The 18161-nt window shown below is 44.9% G+C and overlaps 1 long non-coding RNA gene across 10 annotated transcripts in view; it reads left to right on the plus strand.

Annotated features, from left to right (window-relative positions):
- LOC135421525 (uncharacterized) overlaps positions 1 to 18161 on the plus strand; it is a 122112-nt gene that overhangs the window by 57978 nt on the left and 45973 nt on the right. The window contains exon 3 of one of the 10 annotated variants that reach the window (XR_010434044.1): positions 16516 to 17398. The exons of the other annotated variants lie outside the window; for them this stretch is intronic. This is a non-coding gene — a long non-coding RNA (uncharacterized LOC135421525). The remainder of the gene's footprint in view (positions 1 to 16515; positions 17399 to 18161) is intronic. 10 annotated transcript variants of the gene reach the window in all.

The raw sequence follows: 18161 nt of genomic DNA on the forward strand, positions 1-18161 counted from the left end.
AGAAAGAAGTCCAAGAATGATGGGAGCCCTCTGCTAGCTTGCAGGAGAGTGGGGAATCTCACTGTGATGTATGGCCTTTGCTGTACTTCTCATTTGGATCATGATGAGGGAAATTTACCATCTTTACTGTCCTCTCGAGGGACTTTCTTCTGTTCCCTTCATGCTCTTTAGGAGAAAACCATGCCTAGTGGATGCCTAGAAAACATCAGCCACTGGCATCCTGTACAACAGTGTTTGACACTGGTGAAACTCAGTTTCCCCATTTGTCAGGTGATGAGTATTGTACATCTTTTATATGAGCTGCTGAGAGCTTGGGTTGGTGAGCTTGAAGCATGTTGCATCATACAAAACTACACGGAAAAATCAATATTATATATTAGTGTGACTGTTTATTTTTCCTTCAGAGACTTCTAGAGCAGTCAACAAAATACAAAATACTTTAGCACTTATTTACTCAACTTTTAGGCTGAGAAACATACATAAGATTTTTGCTTTTTATATTCTCAAGAGCTCTTATCACACTTCTTGGGTAGGCAGCCATATGTGACATGTAACACTGCAGAACAGTGTCTCACAGATCTGAATTTGCAGAGGAAAGTCTGGAAAAGACCATGTAGACCCTCAAACTTGAATTTGGCCAAGGGAAGTAATTTTGTTAGTACTATCAATATTTTTGCTGTTAATCAACATATGATAATATATGAGAATTGATACGGGAGCACTAATGGTCCCATTGTAAGCTTACTTAAAGACTAATTTAGGGTGTTAATTAATAAGGATAGGGCCAAGGGGACTGACCTGACTTGATGGTGAGGACTTTGGCTTTTGTCATGGCTGGTGTGACTCTACTTGTATTCATATCCTTAAAAAAGAGTGTTCTATTTAACACAAGGGTTTGCAGAAGGAATATCCTAAGGAGCTGTTTTCTTTAGATACCATCTTCCTTTAAATAAGAAACACTGAACCTGGACTGTCAGGGAGAAAAATAAGCAGAAGAGATGACCAAGAATTCACTGCCTCAGATGTGGGAAAGCAGGGCCAGAGGCACAGCTCTTGACAGGAGCCATGCAAGCCTGTGGATCTGAGGGAAGATGAGTGGTTCCACTCATCAGGTCGTGTTAGTGCCATCGGGATGCACTTGCTGCTAAGTATCCTGCTGACGGAGCAGAGAGGTCCTGAAGTCCTCTAACTTCATTTTCTGGTTCATCTTCAGGAATAGTTGTGCAAAGAGCGTGATTTATCATGACTGTTATGGTGATCTACCTTGATTTAGTGATGAAATTACAATGATGGATCATACTTAATTATGATCATTAAAAGACATCAAAAATGTAATCGGCTGTTCATCATATACCTTATAAAGGAAAAAAAAAATACCTCAGGATTTTAAAGACTGGGACTCTAGCTGTTGATAAAATTAGAATATGTTTTATTCATGCTGTGACACAGCGTTCTTTCTTCACTGATCTCCTCATCTGGGCGTTTCTCTTCAGAGGCATTGGGGAAGGATTTGAACGAGGCTTTAATGAAGTATAAACAACCATGGGTCCTGGTTTTTCCATGGGCCCCGTGGGGTCCAGGTCATGCCCCATGTTAAGGAAATCCATGGGGCTCTATCCACAAGGAGAGGTTGTGCAAGAACACAAGCTGCAGATCAGCACCCTGGCATGAGCTGTTTGGGTTCTGGAAATGCAGATTTGCCCCCATTTGACCTTGATTAAAGTCTAGCACAGTTTAATGAGGCAACATAAAATGCAAGTCAAATGCTCAATAGGGAAAATCTTGTCAGACATAAGGAACAATTGGGATCAAGTCAGTCAGGGCTTCCTTGGGCTTTTAATGACCTGTTAGATTCAGCTTTACTGAGGGTTTTATAAAAAAAATAAGTGATAATGACTGAAGGGAGCATCATTAGTATTGGAGTGAAATGGCTAATGGCTCCAGATTGCTCACAGGTGTCAGAGAAGAAAAGTTTCTCCCTAGGCAGCAAGCTCTGTGATCACCACAAGCGTTATTATTTGCACTGCAGGAGTGCCTATCAAGGTTAATGGAGACAAGGCCCCCTTTCTGCCGGGGAGCCATTGGAATTTGTGCAGAGGAGAGGCAAAGGGAAGAGCAAGCTCAGTGCTGGCGTCCCTACCTTGGTGCAAAACCCACTGAGGGGAGTTTGGCAAGATCCAGGGAGGAACCAGATGGCTGAAGGCAGGGACTGGAACATTTGATAAATATTACTATTAGAGTGTGTTACTAGAATAATTCAGTGCCATAACAGAAAAGGTAAGGTGTGCTTTGATCCTGGTCTGTAGCTATCTGAGCAGCAAACCTTTTTGTTGGACTCTCCTGCTCAGCAAAGTATGGGAGTCTATCCAGGGAGCTGAACACAGACATATCTGTCTGTGATGGTAATTAACACTGGCACCACTTACCACACTTCCTTTGGATCCTCAGAGTCTAGCTATGAGCAAATCAAAGCAGGATACATTTTCCAAGAGGTTTGCTTTGATTGAAAAGAGAATTCAGGGAAGTCCAGTGGCCTCTATTATACAGCACTCCAACTCAGATGATTGCTTATCCTATTTGGCTTTAAAACCTGTAACACATTATCATGCCCCAGTTAACAGATGGCAAACTGAAGACCAGAGAAGATGTGCCCAAGGTCATACAAGGTTGGGAGACTCAGAGGGTATGGAAAACATCTGGTAATTGCATGTTGTAGTGAAATAGTGCCACAGAGAATCTCTGCCAGTGGTCAGCAGGAGAAGCAGAGAGGGTCCTCGTGAGGTCTTCACGCTCTTTGCTCTCACAGAAGACAGCTGGGTACCCAGTAAAGGCACTGCTGCCTTCATTGAACAACAGATACAGGTTGAACACAGTGGGACATCACTGGTTCACTTTTTGCCCTTCTTCAGGGTGAGGCTGTGGCTCCCCTTGTAGCTGGGGTGTGAGTGCACTCGGTCCAGGGCTGGACTAACTGCTGGGCTGCTTGTGCATGAGGAGAAGGAACCACTCTTCCTCTTCTCACCCAGCTGAGACAGGTCTAAGTCTTGGGCTGGGGGCTGAGGTGGGGTGTTCCCAGGGAAGCTGGCATGGAGGAAGGACAGTCATGCTGTGGTGAGGCTGACTCAGATTTCTCCTTTCTGGACCTGAGAGAGGTTGGACTCTAATCTGCTCTCTGCAGAAATCCGAGTCCCAGACAGTGGCCGTACAGCGGGATTTCGACCTTTTGGTTTAGAAAAGCTTCACTTCTTGCCAAAAGGGCAAATACTTACAAGTGTGTTTTCTTCTCTCCCGTGGGCCCGGTACGCACGTCACGAACTTTTTGTCCTAAGAGCAAAGTGTTTTTGCAGAGACAATTGAAAGAAATTAAGAATGGCACATCATGATCATTTATATCATGTGTATCTCAGAAAGTTCATCAATTCATATTACATTAGGGAATATGTAAACTAAATGTGCACTCATTTGGCATAGTCCTCAGAGCAATTATTCTTCAGTTGATTTAGTACACTTGATAAAAATAAAGGTTAAGGAGGATGTTAATTTGAGATTTTTTTTTTTTGGTGGTTTTTATAAAGTATTAGAATGCAGATTAATTCCAGACTTTATAATACTGCATTCAATTCACTATCATATAAAAATAACTTGCATAAATCAGAGAAGCGGGCCTGATCCTTGTGCTCTAACACTCGGAGGGAATTTTGACATTGAGTTCTATAGGAGTAGGCCCAATGTCAAAACCTAGATATAACATGAATCCGTGCCAGACATGTTAGAGCTCTGCTAGGAACATCCTCATTGGAGCATAATAATTTGTGAGAGAGAGACACACACTGTGAGCACTCCTGGGGTTGGGGGCCCTGGGCAAAATGTTGGTGGCAGAACTAATTCTAGTCTGAGGAAATGAGAAAGCCAGTGTTGTAAAATGTTGTTGCTTCCAAATCTCAGCCCATCAGACTACCAAGGACCTACATTTTTCTGTCCAATTTTGGGGGTGGGGAAGTGTTGGCAGGACATCCTCCAGAGACAGTGAAAAGAGATAAAACTACTGAAGCTTTTTTTTTTTTTTTTTCTGAGTTCAGGAGAGAGAAGTTAAAAACCTGCCAGAGCTGCCCTAAAATTGCTAATGAAAGAGAGTGAGAGAGGCATTTGCTTCAATATGCTCAGCCAAAATGGGATTTTCAAAGGAGTCTGGATAAAGACATCAGACACAAAGAAATCAGTACCTAATAAAAGAACTTACCTGAGTCAATCCTGCTGATTGGCTTCAATAGCAGACATGTGGGTGTTGAAGCAGAATTCACTGCAGAAGTTAAAAAAAAAAAAAAAGAGAATGAAGAGGATAAAGAAAAATAACCTGCAAGTAGTAGGGAATGCTAATAACACGAGTAGGAAAGGGTTCTTCCTCTGCAGGGTTAAAGGGCTGCTTCACAGCATCTGGGAGGAGTGGTAGTAGCCTTCTCCCTTAGGAATAAATCAAACCTATATCCTGATGTGGATCTGGGGGCAGAAGTAGTGAGGGAAATCTCCCCAGAAGAAAAATGAGATTATAGAAGTATTGAATAAGGAATTACATGGGAGTTATATACGGGGGATTTCACTGTAGAAAAACAGGGTTACATATATAAACCTGTGGCTTAGTTCAGAAAACTCTTATCCATGGCTTTCTGACTGAGGAATTGCATGTCTTCATTCTTTTTAATTTCCAGTCCCTGTCACCAGTGCTGGGGGGACAACTCTTGTGTCCCTGGAACTGCCTCAACCCATCAGAGCCATGGGAAAAGGATTTCTCCATGAATTTTTGCCCATGCACTGACCCTGCACCCCTGGTGCATTTGGGGTTTGCAGAGACCCTTCCTCCCTGGCAAATCCTAGCATCAGCTGCACAGCATCAGGAGCAGTTGAGAACTCACACGCAGGGAGTGAGAGTTGCTCACCATCCTTTCCCCATTCCTTGGCATCACTGATCCTGGGAAATCTGTTCCAGAGGGTGCTCTTAGCAACTGCATCTGCAGAGGGATGGAAAGTCATTTTATCCTTTCTGCATCACCCTCCTGTTCCATGCCCAGGTGGGTCCAGGTTCTTCCAGACACACGTATGTAAGCAGGGAAGATTTTATTTTGCTCCTTTCACATGGACTTTATTTGGATTTGTAGGAGACAGCTGGATTCATGAGACATGCCAAGTTTCAGACTTCCTTGGTCCAAATCCTGTTGAACCATGTGCATCCAATTCTCCTCCCTCCCCCGTGTCCGCAGGAGCGGGGGAAGCGCTGGAAAGCCCCGCGTGTGCATCGCCGCCGAAAAGAGCCTCGCCTGGGCTCGGGAGACAGGCACTATAATTAGGAGCAGATCTTCTGTCCTAAACACAGTGTTCTGAGGATTTATTTATATCATTTGCCCATCCTTGGTTTTTTTTTTCGGTAGCGCTCTCCAAATGTGGGCCTAGGGGGTTTCACTGCGGGTGGTTGGGAGCTCTCGTCTGCAGGGGGGCTTTGCTTCATATTATCGGGAAGCACAGGCAGGCCCATGGTGCCTTACTTCCATTAAGCTCATTTTTTGGACCAATGAGTAAAACCACGCATTTCTACATTTTTGTAATAAGAGAAGCATGCTGAGCTGGAGTTCTTGAGATGCCAAATGTGATTTCACAGCCGCTATCCAGATAGAATTGCCCTTTAACATCATCCAAGAAGTTCTTACACACCAAAATTATTCTGTCATACATAAAATGGCCCAAGTAATTTGGAGCAAGTTATTTAATAAACTTTGCCTTGCTGTAATCCACGAACAATTTATGATGTTCTCGAATTTCCTCATAATTCAGTTATTTCTTGCTAGATAAGTTAGATGAATGAGTTGTGGCCTGTCGACTGCATGCAAGTGATTAATTAATTGCACATTTCTGGATGCTGGAGTTTAAGTGTATTGGTCAGTTTAATCGGATCAGTAGGTCACATGGTGTACTTCTATTCTCAGATTGGATGGATGCTTCTCCTTGAAAGAATCCTCCAAGAATAAAAATTCCTGATCAAGCATTTAAGCTTGAAATGCCAGGATGCAGGCAACCACAAACTCAATCAATTACATGAGTGCTATTGGCATCCTGGAAAGCAAAGTGCTGCATTGTGCAAGCCTTTTTCCAAAAGAGACTTTCAGCTCGACAAAATATTCATAGAAGTATTACCTAATATTCACTTTGCCAAGCTCGCTCCTGCCAGTAAGTTCAGTTGTAAAAACATGTGTAAAGTACAAGCTCAACTAAAGGAAATTTCTATGAAAATTATGTACAGCACATGCTTTCATCCGCTCTCCTGAGCTCTCGCAGTGCTGATATTAGAAGGATCAGCAACACACCTCTCTTTGCACCATGTTTATTGCAGTTTTCTATAATGTGAATGCCACGTATGTTCTGGCTCTGTCATTAATTTTAAGTTAGGTCAAATTCATACATATTAGATAATAAGCATTTTTAGTCCCCAAATGTGTGCGTTAATTAATTTTATTTCATTCAGTGTAATTGTCCTTATAGCTCTGTGCTCATTAAAAGAAGAGGTTTAGAATCCTCCTTTGTGCTAGGCTTAATTTGGGTGGAAATCACAGAAGCTGCCTCACACCTTCTCTGTCAATGTAGATGAGTTCTGACTTGCAGGCAACCCCCCTCCTCCCCACCACTGTTACTAACTCAGGAGTCATTTCCAATTCCTCAGTGTAAGCACACATCACTCTAAGGAGACAGAAATTACATCCAAAGGAGTAGAAATAGCCAGGAAGACCTAGTTTTGTGTATTTTCCTTTTGAAAGATCTGAGCACGTAGTACTGAATGGAAACACCTATAATGAAGCAGGTGCTGGAGGGCCTGTCCATCTCCCCATCATCCAGCTAACTTGTCCAGGGGATAAACACTGGCAAAACCATCCTCCCTGGGAGGCACTGAGGGTCTGTTACGGTGCATGTGCCCCATTCAGTGGGTTTCTAAGGTGTGGTTGACAGCAAGTATAGATATATGTGCACTGGTAGACTATAGTTTATAAGTAGCTCATGGGTGATGAAGTAGAGCTTGCAACTATTATTTATTTATTCATTTATTTTATTATTATCTAGCATTATTAGCAGGCCTTGCGTGCCCTAGACTTGTCTTTTCTCTTCTGCAGTGTCAAGAACTTGAGCCTTGAGACCACTGCTGCAGTTGCTGTTCATTAAAGAACCTATTTGTCATTTATTAGGAATTTGTAAATGAATCCTGAACAGACTGGTCTCTCAGTACATCCTCCAGTGCTGGTAGCGCTGGTTCTCTCGTGTTTATGACTCCTTTTCGCTGTGAGAGAAGGGCTCTTTAGGGCTCTTTAGGGGGTTTGATGTGGAGATAGTATTTGAGATGTTGGATTTATACAGGAGCTGTGGCTCACACTCAGCTCTCACAGATCAGAGAAGATGATGTTGTTCATCACCTGCTTGGTTGGTGAATATCCCCCCGTGAAAGCTGTGCACAGCTTCTACCCCCTGTCCCCCCACTTTTCACTTGCATTTGACATCTTTCCTGAGTTGACCAGACAGATAATACTGAACAACACATTTTAGCTACTTTGAGGTGTGTCTAAAAAATATATGAAGCACTGGCCTGGGTCTTGGCTTCTTCGGTGAACTTCTGGAGATGTGATCAGTGTGGAAGTGTCTGAGGAGGAAGCAGTCCCACAGGGTACGTGTCCCTCCAGAAGGTGATCCTTAGGGAATATAACAACTCAATCTCTCCTATAAATGCACCATTTCTCCTCATCTGAAGAGGGCACTGAGATGTGCAGAGTGTCCAGGTGATCATCAGACATATGCAATTCCCTGGCCAAAGGGGAAAAGGCCATCTAAAACCAGAGGGCTTGTGGAGACTTCTCTTCCAGATAATAGACTTTCACAGAAAGTGCCTCTGATGGCACTGCACAGGGAAGCCTGCTTTTCTCCAGCCCTCTTGAAGGTTTTTTTTTTTTGCACTGTTTTTGCAGCGCTGATCTTCTTAGCTAATGTCTTGAATTCCTCTGCCTGGTAATGCAGTGTGGTCCTCTGAGACCCCTGGGCCTATTTAATTTCATGCATGTGTAAGATACCTTTTCCCTTTTGGCACTATGATACCAGCTGCAGTCACTTTAAACACTGCCAGTCAATCCTAGTTATCAGAATCTGTACAGGGGACAGGAGGAGGGAGAAGATAATGGATTTGCCTTGAAAGCTCATCTGGAAATCCATCCCTACACAGCAGACTGCCTACGTAATGTATTACTTTTTAATAATGTAAATATATTAACATTAGAGCGGTCTTCTCAATCTTCAGTACCTAAACATTACATCACTATCAGAAGCAAATGTAATTAGATATCATAAATATGAAAAATATCGGGACATTAACATAGAGAGCACCAATAAGTTGCTTTGCTTGTCATGTAATTGGAAAGCATTAAGGGTGCACTCTGCTGTGTGCGTGGTGAGCAGGGATCAAGCCTAATGCGAAGGGACAGCTCCGGTATGCAGAGCCTCACCCGAAATAACTTCACAGGGACACTGTCAAGGGTTTTTTAGGTCTGAAAGTTAACATTTCTGTGAAGTTGATTAGTGCTTGCAAATGCTCTGTGCTATTTTCTAATCAGTGACATTCGCTCTCTTGGTTATTTAATGGTATTAGCAGCAGCAGAAGTGGAACCATTTGTTTCAGGCCAAGCAATCATAATCCTGCTCACTCTGGATGCTGGTATTTAAATATGCGTGGGATGCTGTTTTCATCCCACACTCCTATTCTGTTAGATTTTTGCTTTGCAAAGTTTTCCAGTCTCTTGGTCTTCTGCTTAGCACCCTCCAGGTAAGCCTGGAATTGAAGAAATGTCAACCATTTTAAATAAGGTACAATGCCAAAATGACAGATGAAGATTTTAAACTTCCAGAGCAAAAAGGAATTATTTAGCATGGCTCTACTGGGAGTACAGACTCAGGCTGAGAAAAAATGGGATGCTTTGAATGACTTTCTGGCAATGAAATCTGTGGAATAGCCCAAGAGGGAAATGTCAAGTCCTTGTTGCTGGGGTAGATTAGATCCACACTAGAAGATATCTAATCTTGACTGAAAGACAAGTCGGTGGTGCTTTCCCAATCGGCCGTACAAGGGATTTCCTAGGCGGGTCATGAGCTCCTTAGAGCACCTAGTTGCACATTATCCAGGTGCAGGGGAAAGGCTTGGCTCAACACTCTCTCAGTGAGGACAGGACTTGGAACCAAGAGTGACATCCTCATGGCACAGGGAGGAAACGGAGCAGTGCAGCATGACTGTGTGCAACCAGGAGCACTGTCTGGCCTTAGATAAGGTTGTCCCTCCTTCCCTCTACCCTGTGCTGTTTCTCTGTGCTAGGTTTCTGAAGCATCCACCATTTCCCTACCTGCTACAGCACATGAACACACAGCAGGGATGTGCAAGGTGCGTGGAGTCAGCCTGGGTTTGCACAGAGCACCTGCCCTGCTGGGCTGAGGAAGGAGGTGGGATTTTCCTGATATGGAACACCCCTGAGCTCAAGCCTTGTCCTGAGCTGCTTAGTGCAAGCAAGCCCAGCCAATGGGGTGTTCAATGGGCCTGGTCTTACTTGGGCTTGGAGAGTCAGAAGTGGTCTGTCAGGGAGTGCTCTCCTGGGTTTAGGGTAGAAGGGGACCCGCCCGAGACCAGCAGTGATGACTGGCTGCTCTAAAGAAGCCTGTCACTGGCATTTCTTCATGTTTTCTCTCCTGGAATTATCCTTGTTCTAGGTTTGATGCCAAATCCTCTTTCACCTTCCTTCGTTTCTCTTTCTGTACACACCTTGTTCTTTAATTAGTTGAATTTCTGTCTCTGCTTTGCTTCTCCCTTAGTCCTTTTCCCAGCTCTGCGCTTAGATCTTACTTTTCTTTACTTTTTATCTGCCCTCTCATGGCTGGATATTTGTTTGCTTATTTTAATTTCTCCTGTGGGAAAGCCTTTTCCGCACCACATCTTGTAGACATCAGAGGATCCTCTAGGCCCCTTTCTGTCCTCCCCATCCCTGTGCCAGCGTTTTTCCTTTGCTCTCTCCCCCTCTGTGAGTTGTGCTGTTGCTCTGCTCTCACTGCCATGGTAACTTCAAAAAGACACGGCCATTTGATATACCAGAAGAAGGAGAAGTCCGCAGGAGTGTGTGCGTGCATGTGTGCGTGTCAGGGGAGGGGAGAGAACATCCTTTTCCTTTCTCTTTTCATTTTTAGGTTCAAAGCATTTCATTACAGCTGCTGGAAGGAGGCAGGCCATCTCTCTGTGGGACTGGAGCCATGAGCCTCATCCTTCTGTCCATCTTGGGGCCAGGGATGCTCGGCTGCTCCCCAAGCCCAGCTCCAGGCTCTGCAGGAACAAGGAGATTAAAAAAAAAGAGGTGGCAACATCTTAAAAGTCTAAAGCATAGTAAGGAATAGCTCTGTTCCTGAGGGGAAACATATGGGGCATTAGGAACACTTTCCCCAGCTTGCACATTTATACTTGAAAGTTAACAGTGAAAGAAAACAAACACAACAGCTTCAAACCAAACAAGCCGTAGGGGATCCCAGGCTGCAGCAGCTGCTGGGGTGAAGCCAGCAGCACACTGAGGAGGGGAGTGGGGACCCACTGGAGAGGCTTGGCAGCACGTGAGCCACCCTGCAAGGACAAGGTGTGCTGGAGCTTTCACTAAGCATTTGGGCTGGGAGGGGTGGCAGTGAGGCCAGCCCTGCCCAGCTGGAGGTGTCTCAGGGGTATGGTCTCAGGCAAGCCTGCTGATTCCAGCTGGGAGTGCTGCACCCTGCAGCCGAATCCTGGGTGGGGCAACAGAAGCATTGGTGGAGTCTATTGCCGCATTTTTCATCCCAAGAAACATCCCTACAGAACAGGTAGCACCATTAGCCCATGGAATCATAAAATCATAGATCACAGGATCACAGAATGGTTTGGGTTGGAAGGGACCTTAAATATTACCTCATTACAACCTTCTTCCCATGGGCGGAGATACCTTCCATTAGACCAGATTGCTCACAGCTCCATACAACCTGGCTTTAAATACTTCCAGGGACTTCCCATCCCTGCCCTGCCCCACAGCAGGCAGTAGCACTCCAGGTACTCGTGCTGTGCCCAGAGCTGGCTGTGGATGAGGAGCCGGAGCCGGGTTTTTTGCATGTCTGGCAGCAAAGGGCCCCTCCAGCCCTGGGAAATACAATTACTGTTTTGGACTCAGTGTATATTTTCTCCACAGTCTCATTTTGAAAGCGATAATGATCTTTTCCTCTCCCCTGGGTGCCAGGAAGCAGCTTGGGGAATTAGTTGCAGAGAGGGGCTGTGGGAACTGCTCCTGCCTGGGAGGTGCCTGCAGCAAGGAAGAGGAGGAGATCTCTGCTTCTGATTTCCCTAGTTTGTTAACAAAAGGTAAAAAAAAAAAACCCAAAACAACTGCAGAAATGCCTCTGTATCAAGATGTTTGTCTGTCTTGTCGAGCTGCTGGGCAGGAATCAATCCCTCATGCTGGGGACAGAGAGGTGCAGCTCAAGAATCCCAACAGGGTTGCAGGACCATGGGAATCCCACGTGCCACCAAAAGAAGGACTGAGATATGCACAAGGTGAGGGCAATGCAGTCGTGTCCTCACTCCCAGCTCAGGGAGGAGTGGGATCATCAGTGCTGGGGCTAGCATGGCTGTCGGCATGAGGTAGGGTTGAAAGCAGCTTTTCTGCTGCATGGAGCTGGGGAAGAACAAACCCAATGCTCCACAGGGACCAAGCAGGGGATTCTCTGCAAAGATTTCCTCGCATAAATACCCTCCTGTGGCTTTTAATATGGCTGGGGAGGAGGGAGGAACAATCTGGGCCAGCAAAGCCCTGGCTTTCTAATCTGTGAAAACCAAGCAGGGTAAGAATAGAAGGAGGGAAAGAGCAGTGGTGACCTTGCTGCGTGTCTTGAAGGAGTAGAAGAAGGTCCCTGAAATGATGCTTTACCACACTCATCTGACCCTGTCCCCCTCACACATCTAGAGCTTTGTAGTGCACCTTTAATGACTGCATGAGGGATGGGGCAGCTGCTAATGAAGCACAATGTGGTTAAAGGCTGCTCCCTGATGCAGACAGAACTCACTCGGGTCTGTTATCTTTATTGTAATAGCATCGTGGCCAAGCTATATTAATGCAGAATACTTTTCATTATTAAGTTATTCATGAAAGGATTTGACCAGATGCACATATTCCTGCTCCTTGGCTTGGTGGAGATGATGGTTTTGCTGTGTTTTCACAAAGAAGATGCAGCTTGAGACATGCTGGAAGAAAATGCAGTCAATCTTCTTTGGCACCGGCAAGAAACAGAGGAACACCTGGCCAGGTAGGGGCAGGCTGCCTCCAGTACTGGCCATTCCATGATGCTTGATGCAGACTCTCAGTTCAAGTGATGTGGTTCAGGCAGGAATGGAGCCATGGAAACTCCTTGGGCTTGACTCTGTGTCCTTGAGCAGAGCTGCAGAGCTCCCTGGAGAGGTGAGAGCTGATGGGGACAATCTCAGAGGGAAAATTCAATGAAAAAAGAAATTGAAAGAGGAAAAGGGAAATGTGTTTCGGGTTAATATTGGTTTGGTTTTCACCTGAAAGCATTAAAAAAATTGGAGGAAACTTGCAAATGAAATGATGTTCTGAGCTGAAAAGACGTGAAAGTCTGCTAGTGAAGGCTTTGACTTTTTATTTTTTTCATAAGCAAATAGCGGATATGTTTTGATGCTTAAGCTCATTTATTTTTGTTGGAAAGGGTGTTTGGCTGTTTGGTTTTGTTTTCACTGGCTTTATATTGGAGAGAAAACATCCTGGATGCAAATGGGTGATCCAAGAGGGAATCTGTAAGTCTGCCACCAAACACATCTTTTTGGTACAAAATGTCTCCAGCACCAGAATCCTGGGTTAATTTGCCATTCTTCCTGGGCTACAAACTGTTTAGCTGATTAGAGATGTGCAAACATTCCCACCATCTCATACACTGATGCTCATAAACTGATAAATAACAAACTAGAGGCTGGTTTTTCCTCCCCAGAGCCGTTTAGTCTTTTTCAGTCCTGCCCAGGTTCAGTGCCTGGTGTAAATATCAGCCTGTCTTACCCAGAAGCACCTTTAGATTCATGAACTCTTGCTTTCACTTTGTTTTCTTGCTGCCTTCTCCTTTGCCGTCTGGAGCCACCCCAGCCCCAAGCAATGCTCAACAGGCTTCCCTTCAGCTGCGGGGAGGGGAGGAGCTGGACCACGTTTGAGCTGGGGATGAGGTGCTATCAGCTCACCTCAGGGAAGGAGACTGGAAAAGATGGATTTGGCATGCCTGTTGGTGCGGTTTAGGTGGGGGTGCAGTGGAGCTGGTGCATGTGCTCTGTCATGAGCAGCCACAGGAGGATCTGCTCCATCTGGGAAGGGACAGGCTGGGTATGTTTCATTGCACTTGCCTTGTGGGCATGCATATGGATGAGGAGTGCATATGTGTAAGCATGTGCAGGGGAGGAGATGGAGGGAGACTTAGGGATTAAGGTGTCTAGAGAACCCACTCATGCCCATGGGGCAGAGAAGTGGGAGGACTCTCCAGATGGAGTGTTGTAAGGGGATGCGGGTCCCTGAGCGCTGCGAGGACAGGGCTGCTCCCAGCAGCACCCACCACAAACCCTCAAGTGCAAGAGGACCACAGTGCCGACCCTCTCTGCTCCCTGTTGTTTTGGCCACCCCTTTACCCACGGCTGTGAGATCCTGGTGGGGTTGTTCTCACAGGGGAGACCTCGCTGGCCACTCAGATGAGCTTCTTGTTGCTGGAGCAATGCAGAGGACTGTGAGCAGCCCTGAGTACCTGGTTCCTAAAATACTGCTCAGCATTAAAGCCCTACGGTATTTATGAGGCAGCATTACAGGGAGACACAAGTAGAGCTCTGCCTGCTCCCAGACCTGCCCATCACTCCTGCCTCTGGAACACACAGAACCCAAATTCTCCTCCTCAGGAAAACAATACCCCACATCTCTTCTCATACAGCTTGGGAAAAATAAATTAAAAAAAAAAAAAAAGGATTTTTTAAATTGAGCTCATATTTTTCAAAACTTCCTTTCTCTTTGTCCTTGAAGAAAGTCTCTTGGTTTCCTCTGTCTGGTCCCTGCGAATGAATTTCCTAGCAGGAACACCTTGTCAGCTTTTTTTCTTGGGCTTGAATTCAATTTTTCAAATGAAATACCTCTTTTAGTCTCATCTACTTCATCTACAAGAAGATGGGTGAAAAAAAAAAATCTATTTTCTTTCTTCTTTTTAAAAGATTTCTGTTTTCCCTCCTAGTGGCCTTATGGCTCCTTTTAAGAAATTATATAACAAATTGTGAAAATCTGGAAGGGAGCTGGTAGTTTGATTCCTTTAAGACTCTCCCTTCTGCCACTAAGACAAAGAAAGCAAAGTAACATTCAGTAGGCAAAAAAATATAATAAAAAAAATCAAACTTCCTGTTTCGCTTTTGAACAAGGTGCAAATTAGCGAATATTTGTTAAAATTTGAGACAGCAATTGTCTAAGAAAAATAGTTTCAAAGAGGAGAAGGTTGTTTTTCTTCTTAAATAAAAAAGCCCCTGAACCTTTCTTTCTTTTAACTTCAAAAGGGAGCCAGATTGCAGAGGAAGAGAGAAAAACCTTAAATCTCCTCTGAAGGGAAGCAAGTAACTTAGTCAAAGTGATCTTATTTTTGAGGGAATAATTTTCAGTTCACTTTTTTTTTTTTTTTTTTTTTTTTTTAGATCTTGATCAAGTGCCTCATAAATTTTAAACTGAGCTGGTAAAACCTCTGCTCTACTCACAAAGGTGTCAAATGGTCATTTATTTGAGGATGACTGGATTATGCTGACCTGCTTATTTCCAAAAACTTCATCAGCAGGCACCAGGCAGGAGTTTTCCCTTGGCTTTGGGTAGGTGTTTAAAGTAGTACCAGACTGCAGGCAAATGCTTCCAGCTCCCTATGAAGGTGTTTTGCACTTGCTTCTGCCTTGATGCAAGGAGGGGCAACACAGCCACACTGAAGGTTAGGCATGGATCCAGGGCTTGGTGGAAGATAAGTGGTGCCTGTCCTGCCTGGAACCCCTCACAGCCTCTGCATTTCCAAATAAATAGCAGTGATAAAGAGGGGGTTTCAGATGTGACCCATAGGTACTTCATGTTTATGCAAGTGATAATCTCTGGAAAAAAGATGCCTGCTAAGGGGTGTTTTTGTGATATATCTATGAAAGCCAGAGTCAGCCTTGTTCAGAGCAATATTAGCCTCCGTATGCATCTATATATGCAGCATCTGCTGAGTCTTTGGCTGGGCTCACAGATTTGACATTGAACTCCTCATTTCAATCTAAACTTTAATAACGTGTGAGTCGCCACAGTGCAGCAGAGCACCGATTCATCCCGTAGCTGGGTCTGCCAGTGGCCCGTGCCAGATGCTTCCGAGGAGATTGCAGAGCATCATCATACAGCTAATTGGTGGGAACACGTCCTCCCGCTGCCAGCTGGTGTTCATCAGCTATGTGTCCTGCAGCACCAGGGGCTGATGAAAATAGCCATGTGTAGTGCTTCTTGCCTGCCTTCAATCAGAGGAGCACAAACACCACTGAATGAAGCCCTCGTATGCCAGGTATTGTACTGGTGCTCTCTGTTGATTGCCCGATCTCAGGGGAGTGAGAGCCAGCATCTTTGATGGAGGTTCAGCAGTTACAATCACCAATAGCATCAACACAGGGCCCGACAGATGAAGGGGTTTGTTCACTGCTGTTTGTGCTCTCCTAATTTCCCTTATGGTCCAAGGAAAGTGAGGCAGCTCCTGTGAGTACATGGGGAGCTGCCCCAGCAAGGGCTGGACCACAGTGTGCAGCATGGCGGGCAGAGAGATGCTCCTGCAAGTGTAAGTAGGTTAAAAACATAGTAAAATTAAAACCAGTAAAAGAACACAAAGCTGGGCAAAATGTGACAACAGCTGGAGCCTGTGTGGGAGCAGAATTACAAACCCTGTAGCCCAGAGCTGGTCTCTGGCTGGACCTGTTTGTCTCCAGAAGATGAACATTTTCCTCGCTTTTGCAGAGCAGCAGAAGCTATTCTTGTAGCTGTCGAGTCCTTTTTTGAAAGTTAGTAAGGGTTTTCTTTTTGCCTCAATAACCTACAGCAGAGAGTCCTACAGGCTAATTATATGTTTCATTTTAAATCCTTTAATTTTTTTGTAGTTCAAATAGATAACTATGTTTTTCTCCCACATCTTTGATTCAGACAGATGATTTGCTTCATTAATTGATATGTGGAGGAGAGGGGCTAGAAATGAGCTATATTTATGCTTCAAAAATAATCTTTTCCCAACTGTGTTTTTTCTTCTGTGAATCCTCATATTTATTTCAAAATTATCCTGAAGTGAATATTATCAGCCTTTGTCCAGGAGTCTTTTGCTGGATTAATTAGTCTATAATGAATCTACTTCTCATCCACTTTGATTTTAAACTTTCAGGTTGGCCTGGTGTCAGACTGCACACAGAAATCTGCTTTCTCTCCTGAGCTGTCAGAGCAAGGAGGAGGGCAGTGTGCTGGGGCTATCTGCAAAACACAACAGCATGGAAGAACTGGGATTTTGGTTGTTGAGGAGAGAAAGCACTTGGGAAGTGCTTCATTCCTGGAGGAACTATTGGAAACTAGTGAGCCAGAATGGAGCCATTCCACAGCCCAGCCTGGTCCTGGTCCAGACACTCTATTGGATGGCACAAGCATCCCTGCACCAGTGATGAATTTACCTCCCAGAGGGGAAGATTTCATGTGGTGATGATTGTTTCAGCTCTTCCTCTTCTTCTTTGTGAAGGTCCCAGCCCTACAAAGCAGACACCAAAGTGAATCACACCATTGCACTGTCGTGCCACCAGCCAGGGGCTCATCTCCCCAGGGAGTTTTCCAGTGCTGCTTGCTTGCTGCTTTCTTCTTGGCTTTTTTTTTCCTTTAGCTTTCAGCACACTTTGGTGAAAAAATGGGTGTGAATCATTTTTCATGAGAAACTTCCATTGCAAAAAGTGCTTTTTTTAGGAACTCAGCATTTTTATAAGTGAAATGCCAGAAATCTCACAAGCTGAAGCTGAAATGTGCTGGTTGCAACATTAGGTGCTAACAGTTGGCAAAGCTTGAGTCCCAGTGGCTAAAACACCAGAGAAAATGGCAGACAGTTCCTTGGCTTTTAAATCTGGGCTGGCTCGCTGCTGTGACAGGAGGAGAGAGGGTAGGACTCGGCTCAGGCTGGTTGGCTGTGATTGACACGTTTCATGGACAGCTTTTTATGGCTCTCATCATGGTGACGTTCTGATTGCCTTCCCAGCGCTAATGAAGATCTCCTGTCATGGGCCTGCAAGGTAGGAAAATATTATTATCTCTCATTTCCAGATGAGCCTGCTCCACGTGGATGCATTTGCCTGACATCACTGGCCTGTGTGACAGTGGCAATGACATGACCCATGAAGGTGGTGCTGGTGCTCCTGATCCCATGGTGCAGAGGTGGCTGCATGGGGCAGGGGCTGGCCCCACGATGGGTCTCAGAGATACTCCTGAAGCCACTAAGAAACCTCTCAAGATCAGCAATATTGTTGGCTGAGAAACGTGGAGCAATTGCCATGTCCACAGTTGGTTTTGTCTTGAAATCATGTCTTGAAAAATAGGTTTTGGGGAGAATTGTCAGTGGTTTTGTCTAGAACTCTGAGAATTTTTATAGGAATGCCTGCAAAAAAAATGTGCGTAACGTGCTAGTAACAGTCTCAAGAAAGATGGGAGAGGAGAATTTTTTTTTTTTTTTTAGAAGAGTAGAAATGAATGGAGTATTTTGTGAGATTAGAAATGTTTGATGCTGGCACTAGCTTGGGGTAAGGTGGGGAGAAATGCTTTTGAAAACCATCATTTGGGATAGAACCTTTCATTTGACAGTTCAGGTCAGTCTTCAGGACACCACCATGGCTGTGACTGCTGGCTGGGCAGTTTGGCTGCCTGCCAAAATTTTGGACCCTACAACCTCTTTTGCAGCTTGTTGGGGACATACCTGAGCACCAGGCTCGAGGGTGGGACTTCCAGCGGCAGCACTGTGCCAGACACTGCTTGCTCCTGCTTTATTGCCTGTGAGCAGCT

This window comes from Pseudopipra pipra, chromosome 13 (genome assembly GCF_036250125.1).
Source record: "Pseudopipra pipra isolate bDixPip1 chromosome 13, bDixPip1.hap1, whole genome shotgun sequence".
NCBI lineage: Eukaryota > Metazoa > Chordata > Aves > Passeriformes > Pipridae > Pseudopipra > Pseudopipra pipra.